Here is a 13031-nt window from a genome sequence, read left to right as displayed (position 1 = left end):
TTAATCTTCTTGTGAAAATCAACTATTCGAAACTTTGATCGGCCCTAACTCAGTTATTTGTTGTCGGATCTGAATTTCAATTTCAAATTTGGAGTATACGGAAAATACTACGCAAATTGATTTATGATAACTTAAGTTTACTCCAAAAACTAAGCGAGATATTGATATCAGAAATTTGGCATAGTTTTTGTCATGAATTTTCACGAAAAACCGCAAGTTTTTGAAAATGTAAGAACTATTTTTTATGTAAAAAATTGCGAGAAAAACGATAGCGCAGATCGCATCTCAATATCTGTAATAGTTTCCAAGATATTTAGTACGGATTGTTTCAAACTTTTAAAAATTTGGCTCTCTGGCGACCACCCAAAAATTCAAACGGCCATAACTCAATCATTTCTTGATGAAAATTAAAAATTTTTGCGGCTTTGGATTCAGCGTGATATTTTGCGTAAATTGAACCCAAATTTGTCGAGTTTGCCTAATAAACGAGACATTGGCCAAAAACTGTTTTAAAGAGGTCATTGTGGCGTGACTTTCAATCACTGTTTTCAAGATGAAAACGACGTTTAGTACCTTAATGTTTACATAAATTGAAAAAGGAGCTCAAGATCTATTTATTGGCTAAATTTGAGATCAAGTGGACAAATAGTTTACAACTTGAGACCAAAAATTAAAAAATTAAAAAAAATTTGTCGTTTGTTAGAATTTTTTTTTGCAAAAATTGACTATTGAATTTTGGGCTTTTAAACACTTTTTCTAACGTAGAATGAGCTGAGAAAAACGATGGCGTAAACCGCACCTTAATATCTCTAATAGTTTCCGAGATATTTAACTTTAAAAATTACGAAAAATTGGGAAAAATGAAAATCAATTATTCGAAATTTTGATGGGCCATAACTTAGTTATTTGTTGTCAGATCTGAATTTCAATCCCAGATTTGGAATCTGCGAAAAATTCTGCGTACACTGATGTATAATAGCGCAAATTTACTCCAAAAACTAAGCGAGATATCGATATCAGAAATTTTGTACAGTTTTAGTCATGAATTTGCGCGAAAAACTGCAACTTTTGACTTTTGGAAATTCTAAGAACTACGTTTTATGAAAAAATTGCAAGAAAAACGATGGCGCACACCGCATCGCAAAATCGTGACTTCTGGGTAAAATGAGCCTAAACATGTTGCGTTTGCTTAATAAATAAATGAGGCATCTGCCAAAAACTGTTTTGAAGAGGAAATTTTGGGGTGATTTTTAATCACTGTTTTTAAAGAGGAGCTCAAAATCTATCAATTGGCCAAATTTGAAATCGATCGGACAAATAGTTTACGAGTTATGGTCAAAAATAAAAAAAAATGAAAAATTTTCATCGTTTGAGTCGGATTTTTTTTCGCGAAAAATCGACTATTAAATTTTGGGCTTTTGAGCTCTTTTTCTAACGTCGAATGAGCCGAGGAAAACGAAGATATTTAACTTTAAAAATTAGGAAAAATTGGGAAAAATGTGAATCAACTATTTGAAAATTTGATCGGCCATAACTCAGTTATTTATTATTGGATCTAAATTTAAATCCTAGATTTGGAATCGGCGGAAAATTCTGCGTACACTGATGCAAATAACTCAAGTTTAATCCAAAAAATAAAGGAGATATTAATATCGGAAATTTGGCTAGTTTTAGTCATGAATTTTCGCGAGAAACTGCAACTTTCGACTTTTGAAAAATGTAAAAACAATTTTTTATGTAAAAAATCGCGAGAAAAACGATGGCGCAAACCTCATCTCAATATCTGTAATAGTTTCCGAGATATTCAGCTTTAAAAATTAGAAAAATGAAAATGAAGCTCATCAGCTCCATCTTATGCCAATCATTACTTGACGAGGATAACTTCACACTTGTGATTCCAACAATTTGCCGCAAATTCATCATAATTGACGGATCGTCGTGTCGTCGTTTTCCCAAGAATTCCGATGTGGAAATTTCCCGGAAAAATCATAATTAATCTCCTAATGAATTTTTCGAACTTACCCAATTTTCTATGAAGTGAGATTGTCTCGGAGATAAATGCGAGTCTTTGATTTAAATGTGGGGTTATCAGTAACTGTTCGAAGAGATTTACTGTCTCAGCAAGCTTCGCCGAACGATTTACTCCGCTGTCTTTTGTTCTTATCTTTTCATGAGGTCAAGAAAACAAATCCACACAATAAAATCTACATCGTTGACGACAACGCTACATTCATCAGTGTGTTCATCCAGTCGCTCCAAAAATTAAATTTACTAGTTTTCATTCCGCGTATTTTATTACCACATCCTGTAGCTATGTTCGCAGCTGTGTTCGCCATTTTCTCCCTCCTCGTTTTTCTCCCGTCCTCTTAAATTGTTTATTGTTTGATTTTCCTCCCCCGACTATCAAAAACTAAAACAATTTTCATGTCACGCCAGAGGCTGTTTGCCTTCATCTTAAAGTTTATCAACACAAAAACACAGCAACTAAAATAAAGCGATGAAGATGATCGGAATATGGAATAAAAATTCTGTCTGCATAAGAATACAATTTGAGAATATTGTTCGGCAATGTTGCATTTTACGCACGTCATACGTCCTGGATGCATGTTTCAGGGTTATATGCAAAGTAAGTGCTTCCATAGCTCGGGATGGATGTATCGCATTTGGGGATGCTTTTCGTTAAAGTGGTACTTTTTCTGCAGACTGAGTTATCTTTCCGGTTCGTCTATTTTCGTTATTATTTTGCTTCAGAGAATATTTATCCTTTGAATACGAAAGAGTTTGCAACATGTTGGAGGAAATCCATTGAGGGAAAACTCTAAGGTTTAATCCATTTAAGGGAGAGGGAATTTTATGTCATTTAACAAATAACTCCACCACTTTCAACGCGAATATTAAACTAAAGTCATTTTTGCACATTTGAGCGATCAAAGGCGGAAATGAACTCGAGGTAAAATATGTTTTGTGTTTCTTTCACCTTTGTGAAATTTATAGGTTTATCTCAATTATTTTAAATTCTTTTTCTTGTTAATCCGAATACATTTTCATTTTCACCCTGAAATCATAACAATAACAAAATAATAAATAATTTCTAAAATTTTATAGCAATAGTAGGTACCAATATTACTATAATTATGAATTTTATTTAAGGATTTCGAAAAATTTTTTTTGATCTCTAAAATAAAAATTTCTAAAATTTTAGTCTTTTGCTTCACACTTTTGCAATTTGGTGAACTTAATAAACGACTCGAAAGTCGTAATTTCCCCAAATTTTATAACAATAGCTCTAAAATTATTATTACGAATTTTAGTAAAGGATATCGGAAATTTTTGTTTTTTCTTCAATATTAAAATTTTTAAAATTAGTGATTTTTGCTCTACAATTTTGGAATTTGGTGGATTTAATACTTGACCCAAAAATAATAACTTTTTCAAATTTCATAGCAATAACACTAAAATTACTAGAATTAGGAATTTTAGTGAAGGATTTCGAAAATTTAACAAATAACTCCACCACCTTACAAACGGATAATAAAACTATAAACCAAAGTAATTTTTGCCCGTTTGAGCCATCAAAGGCGGAAATGAACTCGAGGTGAAATATGTTTTGTGTTTTTTTTCACCTTTGTGAAATTTATAGGTTTATCCCGACTATTTTAAATTCTCTTCCTTGTTAATCCTAATACATTTTTCTTTTCATCCCTGAAATCATAAATTCCTACAGTTTTCAGTGACTCCCACGGGAAACTCAAAACTTTGATCTTTTAAAATATGGAGAATTGGACTAGTATTCTTCAGCGCACCACGACTGAAAAATTAAAGCAGGAAACAACGATGGAAACAAATATTCATAGCGAGTACATTTAGCGGAAGGAGCATTTTCCTTTACGACTTTGTCCTCTCTCAGTACTTAATATTTATAATATCTTAAAATTTCATTCTGAAAGACAATGCAGCCCAATTATCGCGAAGCTAAAACGAAGGAAATAGTTGAGAGTTTTCATAAAAGTTTTGTAATTTTCTTTAATGAGGGAATCGGAATCCAACAGGTGGTAACTATATTTCACGGAAGGTTAAGAGAAACGATTTAGCCTACTGCACCGCGGAGGTGCTACAATCGCATTCGTTTGGATTTCCGGGCGAAACGCGTTAAATAGTCGTTGTAAATTCCCGAGAATTTAGCAATTTTCGCGTTGTATTATAGGCAACTGGTTATACACGTATGAAATTCCCCAGAGCTCCGTTTTCACCACGAATTTGACATCTTGACAAAATCACAATTGGAAGACAGCCGAAACGAAAACAATTTCGTTTATATCGGTAATGTTAAACCTCCTCACGTTCGAATCTTTCCGCACTTATTAGATTTGGAAGAGGCGTTCCCAATGCACGAACCGTCATTGTTCTCGTTTCATCTCCGACCTTTATATTTTGCAATTTAACCCACTAATTATTTACTCTAGACTCGCGATCTCTAATAAAAAACAGATATTAGATTCTTCACAATGTGAGTTTCCGGACAATGGCTTCGATAAATCAGAAGAGCCATAACCATCAATCTTACCTAACAATTAAAGTCATTTTTCATGGAGATAGAAGATCACTTAAAATAACAATAGTTGCCACTATATTTACGATATTAAAAGCGGATCGACGACGGCGGAGTGAAATTAAATCGAAGGAAACAAAAAGTTATTTTGCTGATTTCGGGAACGGCTGCGGAGGAGATCAGTTTTTGCTCAGTGGTTTTTGTTGGCGAGACGCAAGACGGATTTTCCTGTTTTAATTCAGTTCCAATGCAGTTTTTCTCCAAAATTAAAATTTCTAAAATTTGTGTTTTTTGCATTCCAATTCTACAATGAAGTGGTGTTGTCTCACGAGTCAAAAATATTAAATACCTCAAATTTCATAACTCGCTAGCACTAAAATTACCAAAATTACGAATTTTAGTGGAGGATGTCGAAAATTTTTGCTTGGTCTCCAAAGTTAAAATTTCTAACATTGGTGTCTTTAGCTCTAAAATATAGCAATTTCGCAGAAATAATATACGATTAAAAACTAGTAATATCCCTAAATTTCATAGCTGTAGCACTAGAATTACTAAAATTTCGAAAATTTAGGAAGAATTATTCATTTTTCGGCTTCGGTTTGTAAATAAAAATTTCTAAAATTTGTGTCTTTTCATCTACAATGTTGCAATTTAACAAACTTAATAAACGATTAAAATCTAGTAATTTCCCCAAATTTCAAAGCTGTAGCACTAAAATTACCAAAATTACGAATTTATAGGTAGGATTACTCATTTTTCGGCTTCGACTAGTAAATAATTTTTTTTTAAATTTGTGTCTTTATTTACAATGTTGCAATTTGATAGAGTTAATAAGCGATTATAAACTGGTAATTTCCACAAATTTCAATGCTGTAGCACTAAAATCACCAAAATTACGAATTTTTAGGGAGGATTTCTCTCTCATATTTCGGCCTCGCCTTGAAAATAATAATTTCTAAAGTTTGTGTTTTTCGATCATAAATTAAGTCTACTAAATTTTTCAATTTAGTAGACTTAATAAACAACTCAAAAATAGTAACTTCCCTAAATTTCATAGCAATAGCAGTAAAATTACCAAAATTACGAATTGTATTGAAGAATCTCGAAAATTTTTGCTAAGTCTCCAAAATAAAAATTTCTAAAATTTGTTTTTCGCTCTACAATTTTGCAATTTAGTGAAGTTAATACACGACTCAACAACAGTAACTTTCCTAAATTTCAAAGCGATAATACTAAAATTACCAAAATAACAAATTTTTATGGAAGATTTCGAAAATTTTTGCTTGGTTTCCAAAATTAAAATTTATAAAATTTTTGTCTTGCGCTCTACAATTTTGCAATTTGGTAAAGTTAATAAACGATAAAAACTAGTAATCTTCCCAAATTTCGTAGCTGTAGCACCAAAATTACCAAAATTAGGAATTTTAGTGAAGAATCTCGAAAATTTTTGCTTGGTCTCCAAAATAAAAATTTCTAAAATTTGGGTTTTTAGCTCTACACTTTTGCGCTTTGGTGAAGTTAATAAACGACTAGAAAGTAGTAACTCGTCTAATTTTCATAGCAATATCAGTAAAATTAACAAAATTACGAATTTTATTGAAGGATTTTGAAAATTTTTGCGTGGCATCCAAAATAAAAATTTATAAAATTTGCGTCTTTCCTTCTACAATTTTGCAATTTAGTGTAGTTAATACACGACTCAAAAATAGAAACTTCTTTAAATTTCATAGCTGTAGGACTAAAATTATCAAAATTACGAATTTTAGTGAAAGATCTCGAAAGTGTTTGCTTGTACTTTTATAATAATAAAAAAAATCACTTTTTACCAGCAAAGACATTTTTAGTCGTATTAAAGGAGGCGTATTTTACCCAGAGAATGCGTTTGACAATGAAATACAAGTAAAGTTGACTTTCATTATATCCGTTTAGATTACAGCTAACTGTTAAAGTTTTCTAATCAAGAGCTTTCTGTGTTTAATGTTTGCATGGTGGTGTTTTTGCTATGGAATTAGCATATTTCGGCTTTATAGCACTGTTTATATGTATTAGACTTTACGCTCGGAACTCACCCCAAACGTAATGAATTATTGGATCATTCCACACTTTAACGACGATGAAACTGAATTATTATGGTCATTAAAAGTTAATAATATTATCTGTGGTGGGGCACTAACGTTCTGCCTCGTTTCGACCTTTTTACTATGATATACCGGGTTGTACAATTTAGGCCGGGCTTAATGAAACGCCATATTAATTTATCACGGATTTACACGAAATTACCAACTACAACTAAAAATTCACACGCTACACAAGTGACACGGGACTTAACGGAAATTAAACCAAACCAACAGAGGGAAAGAAATTGTGAAATCCACAAATTACATTCATACGCAGACAGTTCAGTAAATATTTGCCATATGGTGGATGCGCCACTATTTATGTTCCAAAAATCCTCTTATCTCGAAACCGACGCAGGGCTTACATTGCGAAAATTAGGCTAAAACAAAACAGGAAAAGAAATTATACAACTTCCCTAACTTTAACTGTTGGACCCAATTTACAAATTACGTGTCGTCTTCGGAAGAGAATCAGATGTGTCACTTCGGTAAATACACTTGCCTCCAAAATTATTGCATTACTCAATAATTTGTAGGTATTATTTCGGTAGAGTGAGCTTTCCATTACAATTCAACAGAAATTTTAACGGATCTGCCTTTAGGATGGTTTTGATAGCGATCGATTACTTCTGTTGGTTTTTAACACGTTTTTCTGATTTTATTTCTATGCTAGTTAGCTATTTATAATATTATCCGGCTTCGATATTAAAAATTAAATTTCTTTTTTGCTCCGCTCAACCACCGAATAAAATTTGGTTAATTGTGGATTATCCAACATCCTTCAATAAAATTCCTAATTTTGGTAATTTTAGTGCTACCGCTATGAAATTTGAGCAATTTATTATTTTTAAGTCGTGTATTAATTCCACAAAATTGCAAAATTGTAGAGCGCAAGACAAAAATTTTAGAAATTTTAATTTTGGAAACCAAGCAAAAATTTTCGAAATCTTCCATAAAAATTTGTTATTTTGGTAATTTTAGTATTATTGCTTTGAAATTTAGGAAAGTTACTGTTGTTGCGTCGTGTATTAACTTCACTAAATTGCAAAATTGTATAGCGAAAAACACAAATTTTAGAAATTTTTATTTTGGAGACTTAGCAAAAATTTTCGAGATTCTTCAATAAAATTCGTAATTTTGGTAATTTTACTGCTATTGCTATGAAATTTAGGGAAGTTACTATTTTTGAGTTGTTTATTAAGTCTGCTAAATTGAAAAATTGTGGAACAAAAGACTGAAGTTTTATAAATTTTAATTTTTAAGACTAAGCGAAACTTTTCGAGATCCTTCACTAAAATTCGTAATTTTGGTATTTTTATTGCTACAGCTATGAAATTTGGAGAAGTTACTATTTTTGAGTCGAGTCCACCAAATTGCAAAATTGTAGAGCAAAAACCACAAATTTTAGAAATTTTAATTTTGGAGAAAAAACAAAAATTTGTTACATGCCTTAGTAAAACTTCTAATTTTAGAAATTTTAGTGCTATTGCTATAAAATTGCAAAATTGGAGAACAAAAAACACAGATTTAAAAAAGCTAAAAGTGATTTTGCTGGTAAAAAGTGTTGTTTTTTTTTTATTTTGGAGGCCAAGCAAACACTTTCGAGATTTTTCACTAAAATTTGTAATTTTGGTAACTTTAGTGCTATTGCTATAAAATTCGGGGAAGTTACTACTTTTGAGTCGTTTATTAAGTTCACCAAATTGCAAAGTAAGACTGAAATTTTAGAAATTTTTATTTTGAAGACCAAGAAAAAATGTTCTAAATCTTTCAATAAAATTCGTAATTTTTTTAAATTTAGTGCTACTGCTATAAAAATTAGGGAATTTATTATTTCTGAGTCGTGTATTAACTCCACCAAATTGCAAAATTGTTGAGCGAAAGACTCAAAATTTACAATTTTTTATTTTGGAAACCAAGCTTAATCTTTTAATGAACTCTGCCAGATTGCAAATTTGTAGAGCAAAAGACCACCAATTTGAGAAATTTTAATTTTGGAGAGCAAACAAAAATTTTCGAGATTCTTTAATAAAATTCGTAGTAAGTAATTTTAGTTCCACAGCTTCAAAATTTAGGGAAGTTACTATTTTTGAGTTGAGTATTAGCTTCACCAAATTGCAAAATTGTAAAGCCAAAAACACAAATTAAAAAAAATATATTTTGGAGACTTACCAAAAAATTTCGAAATCCTTCAATAAAATTCGTAATTTTGGTAATTCTAGTGCTATTGTTATGAAATTTGGGGACGTTACTATTTTTGGGTCAAATATTAACTCTACCAATTTGCCAAAAAGTAGAGCAAAAGACACAAATTTTAGAAATTTTTATTTTGGAGACCAAGCAAAAATTTTTGAGATTCTTCAATAAAATTCGTAATTTTAGTAATTTTAGTTCTACAGCTACGAGATTTAGGGAAGTTACTATTTTTGGGTTGAGTATTATCTCAAAAAAACAAATTAAAAAAGCTTAAAAGAGTTTTTTTTCTGGTAAAAAGTGACTTCTTACAAGTTACAGCGTTTTGTTGGCGAATTTCTCAGAGCCCGCTAATGAATATTGTTACGAGACGTTCGCCGAAGAGGTGACCTATAAAAGGGTGTGTAATACCAGTAATCTACAACAGAGAGTGCGACTAAAGCGTAATACGATTACACGATTACATTGCTTGCCGGGAATACATATTTAATTACTTTTATTCCGGTGGGAAGGGATGTCGGAGCTGCAAAACTGATACAGCTGATTGCAACTTCTGAATAACATGACGGAGCCTAATTACCACGGCCGAATATTCCATGTGGTATTAAACTTAGAGTGGGAAATAATCACATTCCTTCCTCAATATTTACAACAATTTACAACGATGCAACGTTGCATCCCCTAATTATGCCATATGAATGCAAAGCCCCGCTTATGGCACCATAAAATTTTTATCTGCGTTTCTATTTAAGCGCCCCGAATTCCTCACTTGACAAATGGAGAGTTTTATTCAACCAAATAAAATAAGCAAATACCTCGCCATTCTAAGTAACAATAAATTATTATTGCTGATAAATTTCAGCTGCGGAATTCAGGAATCATTTTTATCGTTCACCGTTCCTTGCTCACTCAACTTGATTTATAGAAGAGTCGGAAGAGAAAGAATTTAGCGGCAATATGACCAAGAATCTTAAACGCTCCTACAGCAAAACGACGAAGTCTTAATACTGCAATTTCATACAGTCGATAATCGCTGAATAAACTCGCTTAATTAATTTCCATGGTCGAGTTTTATTACCAAAAAAATTTCATTATGAGTCTAGAAAGTAAACTTTTAGCCAAAACGAAGTTATCTTGAAGATCGCGCGTCAACTTCGGTGGAGATAAATTTCACAAACCGCTGCTTTTAAATTTAGATTTACAAAGGAATTCATTTAGCAAACTGTCCCTTGCATTTTTTCCAGGATCCAGAGAAAACCGGGCGGCAATTAGTACAAATGATATTATCAACAACGAATAAAATCGGAATTACAATAATTGATTTCCAAGTCAAATTAATCACGGCATGTGGAGAATATTTGATGTATCGATCCTTGGCATAGGACCCTTGGTGCAGTGCGGTTAATTCGAGAGAATTATTCTGGCAAACATTAAGCGAAAATTATTGCGACAGTTGGTAACTTGTCAAACAGCAGTAACACGGATTTTATTACTTTCACGATCTTGTTCAACAGTTTCCAAACATGAAAACTCAATTAGACATTTTTAGAAATATGGCGGATGCGCCGCTTCTCCCAAAGATTAAAAACGGTCGAGTCGTTCGGTTCTACTCCCAAAACTCGCCCTAATTCGGTTTAAACTCAATGTCTAGAGACCAAACAACGTATTTAGATCCTCTACCTACCTCTCCTTTCACATTAATAATGTTGCGAAATTTAAACAAGACAGCTAATGGTAGATTTGCGGCACAGTATTCAAACTGACGTGCTTCTAAGTGTAAAGCTTAGTTTAGTGGTGCAGTAAACAAGACAACCACAAGCCGCGGCCACTATATTGTTTCTTGGTTCACCGCGAAAGCTCCCGTAGCCGGAAAAGCTACAATGGAACTTTATAATGCACGTACCGGATGCACCAGGACCACATCATTTAACTTAGAATTTATTAAAAAAGAAATTTTCAGCTGGATTTACTTTGGAACTTTATAAATCTGAGCGGTTGGGCGAGACCAGCGAGATCAATTTTCTGATAGTTTGCCGAATTTATTGCGCGGTTATCAGTGTTTGAGAATGTATATTGGGTGAATTATTGAATAACTTTAAGGAAGTCGAGCGGTTTTGATACAAATATTTGAAAATAAAATGCCAGTTGCATGATTGTATTTTATATGGTTCACTTGACTGTTAGTTCTTGATATGCACCTTATTACACTTCGATGCAAATAAACAATTTTAGAAGGCCGCAAGATTTGAAGGGAATAAGTTAGACACCAATGGCAGAGAATTTTTGTAGGCGCCTACTTGTGATGCTAATTTTTTAACTTCTTTTTAAGTTTTGTCAAAATCCAGTTAAGAAAATTTGGGGAAATTCGGCCTTTGAAAATTGTTTATGTTAAGAGTTTATTGCGGCAATTTTGGAGCACACTGTATAAAAATTAATAACTAATTGCTTAAATTGATGTAGTGTCCGAAACTAGCCTGGCGCATCCACCATTTTCACCGTTTTTATTCTTGTAACAAATTGGACTTTGAAACAGTTTTATTGATTGCAAAACTTCAAACGAGTTCGATTTGAAATGTGAAAACTACCAAACATCTGTTCTTTACTTATTTACGTGTAGTCTGAAATTCTCGCGTAATTTTCCATTTTCCACCACTAATTGCGCACATCAAAGCGTCTCCAAATTGAAAGGTTGCTGTCCTTTCTCGGCAAAGAACTCCCGAACAGATGCGCCACGATTTTCACCGTATCCAGTAATTTATTCACAAAGTTTTTCGCATCACCAAGTAGAAATTTTAAATCCAGCAAACTTGAAAATATGCCACATATGTCGATGTTAGAATTGTAGAAATATTAATGTCAAATCAGAATTGCGCATATAAAATTTGAAATAATTTCACGTTTCATGTAGCAAAACCAGATTTATTTCCTTGCTCGTGTATTTTTGCAAACCGACTTGAAAGTGTTCGTTTGAGTGAAATTCAAACCTCCCGCTGTCGAAAAACGATAGCACGGCTGTTTTCACAAACTTCCCGGACGTAATTGAAATCGAACTTCTCACAAGACGAGCTGATTTTTCAATTACTTTCCAAATCGGTTGAATATTATCGCGAATTGAAAGTGGCGCGTTCCTCTTGTTTTATTAAAAAAGGATTAGTTTCTGCGGTCCAAAAATCGTAATAAAAGCGGTGTGTTATTTGAATGAGCATTAAGACGAGACGTGTTTTTACTTCAAACAAAAATATACATTTTTTGTGCTTTTGCTGGAATGACAAAGCTCTGTTCTTTCCAGTGAAGAAAACGAACACGACAACTGCCAACCGCCGTCATGTGGGCTTTCCCACACTCTCCGGTTTTCACACACAAACGAAAATTTGCACTCCGGTTCGCTCCACATTAATGTGCCGCAGCACCTTGTTATCAATCAGAGGAGAGATTCGTCAAAGAGTCTGATATAATTTACATAACATTTAATTGAAGACGCCATGTTTTCGTTGCGAAATTGTCAAGGCGTCCGGCTCCAGTGATAATATTTCTCCTCTTCCCGGATCAAAGCTTTTTGCTTATCGCGGCGCGTCGCAGGATTAAGGTCTGCTCTCTAACCATTGCGGTCCCCGAACAAACAAAGGCGGTTATTCCACATACGATAGAAGTATATTTGAATTAGAATCGGTGGCATTGTTGACTTTAAGCAGCCGCGAACATCCTCTCTGATGGTTGGTGAAATTTGCTACCCTGAAATTACACAGCTGGGAAAAGTCTATTGTTTTCATATAATTGAGTTCTGCCAACTCAAAGTTACATCCAAAGGGATCCTATCTGTGATTGTCGAAATGGGTTTTATAATCAGAGTAATTGTTTCCGCTCGTTTTATCACCTCTCCAAGTGAAAAATAAATATTTTGCTTGAAAATACCAAAGGGAGCATTTACGCGGCTTCTGAGTTAATTTCTGAGGAGCGACAAAACAGGGATACGACCACTTCGTCCCCGACAGTTTGCGCCCGTCAATTCGTCCCCAATGCAATTTGCCGCCAGTTTAATTCGTCCGTGAAAAATGTGATTTATATAATTTTACTTAAAAATTATATCTGCAACACAAGCTGGCTACACAGGGTGCTTCACGAAGTGTGGTAAATATTCAAACTGGGGATAAACATTTTTGGCCTCATACATT

Source organism: Gnatocerus cornutus, chromosome 6, assembly GCF_029298725.1.
Source record: "Gnatocerus cornutus isolate USDA-ARS CGAHR chromosome 6, icGnaCorn1.1, whole genome shotgun sequence".
NCBI classification, from domain to species: domain Eukaryota; kingdom Metazoa; phylum Arthropoda; class Insecta; order Coleoptera; family Tenebrionidae; genus Gnatocerus; species Gnatocerus cornutus.
Note: the sequence above shows the minus strand (reverse complement) of the source record.